The 2,572-nt window shown below is 34.0% G+C and overlaps 1 long non-coding RNA gene across 1 annotated transcript; it reads right to left on the bottom strand.

Annotated features, from left to right (window-relative positions):
• Window positions 1-210: 210 nt before the first annotated feature.
• On the bottom strand, window positions 211-1,896 carry LOC132419461 (uncharacterized). The gene is made up of 3 exons (XR_009518202.1): window positions 1,814-1,896; window positions 1,645-1,698; window positions 211-322 (listed from the first exon to the last, which is right to left on the bottom strand). It is a non-coding gene; the product is annotated as an uncharacterized lncRNA (long non-coding RNA).
• Window positions 1,897-2,572: the final 676 nt, after the last annotated feature.

Raw genomic sequence — 2,572 nt, forward strand, 5'->3', positions numbered from 1 at the left:
ACAAACATGTCTTTCTTATTCACTCATGCTTTTCAGTTCATAGGCAGAAATATAATCCATCAGCATTCATCATCACAACTGAAATCCACTTAGTTGGCCATTTACTATTGTTTTTTAAAGTCTGAAGTATACATCCAAATAAATTGCATAAATTCTTCATACCAAATTTTTTAAAAAGACCTTGGTTTTATTGTTTTCTTTTAAGCTTAGTTAACTTACCTTCACATATAGGACATATCTTCTTATTCTCTCTTCTCTTGGGGTCTTATCTTGGAAAATATTATCCTGACAACTGTCCTTTAATTCTATGGCCTTGTGGATGCTGGGTAAAGAAAAAAAAAAAGCTGACTCACTCACAAATAGTTCCTTCTTCAATTCATAATTAAGTAGGAAAAAATTCTAAATATTTAAAAAGTCATAATTTCATCAGCAACTATCTAATAAAGGAGAGTGATATTATCTCACAAATTTGGAAAGCTGGAACCATATCTATTGTTCCAGCCAGATTAACTAGATGAGGAGTCAAAAACAATTGCCCAAATTATTTCAGAACATATGGTTAATGTAAACTCAACAGCCCACATTAAGAACAAGATGAAAAATAAATGAGCTGGCAACTCGGCAAAACTTGTCTGACATAGACATAACCAAAGGAGTAGAAACAAATTCTGCAAAAGAGCTCCCTGAGATAATAGAATTTGATTAGAATTTGGTGATAATTTGAATTCAACAAAATACAGGTACAAAAATGTTATTTATGAAAAAGCATAATAAGATTTTAAAAGGCAGACTAAAGAAATGTACTGAGCATACAATAATCTATTAAATAGACAAAACAAAGAATAAAATAGACATGATGAAAAACCAAATTAATGGCATGGAAGAAAAGTTTGAGACAACCCCTGTGAAAACATAGAGGAAAAAATAATAAAGTAATAAAGTATGGAGAAGATAATACATATAAAAGCTATACAAGAACATGTAACGTGTAGTTCACTTGTATTCCTGAAACTGAGAGCTCAATATATTTGTTACGGACTGAATGTTTATGTCCCCTCAAAATTCATATGTTCAAGCCCTAACCCCCAATGTGATAGCATTTGGAATGAAGTCTTTGGGAGGTTACTAAGTTTACATGAAGTCTTGAGAGTGAGGCACCCATGATGGGATCAGTGCCCTGAGAAGAAGAGGCATTCTCTCCACCATGTGAGGCACGGTGAGAAGGCATCAGTCTGCAAGCCGGGAAGGAAACCCTCAGTAGAATTGGAACCCTGCTGGACCTTGACCTTGGACCTGTGAGAAAATAAGTTTCTATGGTTTAAGTCTATGGTATTTTATTACTACAGACCTAGCAGACTAATACAATATCTAACAGATAAGTTATTCAGAAATAAAATACAGAAAAATTATGAAATCAGTAATTGAGTCTATATGGTAAAAACACATATTGTATATATAACAACAAAAAAACAATTCAAAATACTAGACATCAAAACATCCTGTAGTTTTTGAACTTCACAGATAAACATAAGAAAAACAGTATTTGGGAATCAAGGAAGAAGAAAAGAGATAGTGTATTTAAAAAGGAGTATGATATACTCTAGGGCTTTACTTCAGCATTGAGGTAAACCCCGGTTAACTTACTGAAATTCACAAAGGATGAATGTATTTGCTGAAGCCTCAGGAAAAGCAGGTCACCTGCAAAGGAAAAAAACAGACTAACCTGAGACTTCTCTTCTGTAATATCAACACTCAGGACACAGTAGGTCAATGTCTAGCTATAAAGATTGGTGAGAGAAAATGGATTACCTACAAATATACTCAGCCAAGCATCCTTTATAAAAGAAAGTCAATAGCCAGCCATTTCAAATCATAAAAATAAGAATGAGGATTTACACCACTGGAGTCATATGATCTTTAAAAAAAAAAAAGAAAAAGAAAGCCATTTGAAGATGAAATCAAGTCAAACAAGAGATGAATTTAAATAAAGAAGTAGGTAGGGCTTCCCTGGTGGCACAGTGGTTGAGAGTCCGCCTGCCGATGCAGGGGACGCAGGTTCGTTCCCCCATCTGGGAAGATCCCACATGCCGCGGAGTGGCTGGGCCCGTCAGCCATGGCCGCTGAGCCTGCGCGTCCAGAGCCTGTGCCCTGCAATGGGAGAGGCCACAACAGTGAGAGGCCCACGTAACACCAAAAAAAAAAAAAAAAAAAGAAGTAGGTAATTGAAGGATGATGCATAAAAGAGGTGTAAACAACAAATTAACTTAAATATAAAATTAAGATTAAATAGCCGTGAAAATGTGATTAGAGAAGAAATATAAATATTAAAGTCATTGACAAATTAAAAAATACTATCTTCATTAACAATTGGAAAAGTAGAAGGAATGTGGTGAGAAGAAGCATAAAAGAGCAAATTAAATTATCTTTTATGACAGGGTGTTTATTAATACTGTATAACTTGAATTATTTAGCTAAAAGGAAAACATTTCTAAGTTTTTAATAGTCTTTAAGTATTAGAAGGATTTTTTAGCAACTATATTTATTATGTCATGAAACAATCTGTAGTATGATA

This window comes from Delphinus delphis, chromosome 2 (assembly GCF_949987515.2).
Source record: "Delphinus delphis chromosome 2, mDelDel1.2, whole genome shotgun sequence".
Lineage (NCBI taxonomy): Eukaryota > Metazoa > Chordata > Mammalia > Artiodactyla > Delphinidae > Delphinus > Delphinus delphis.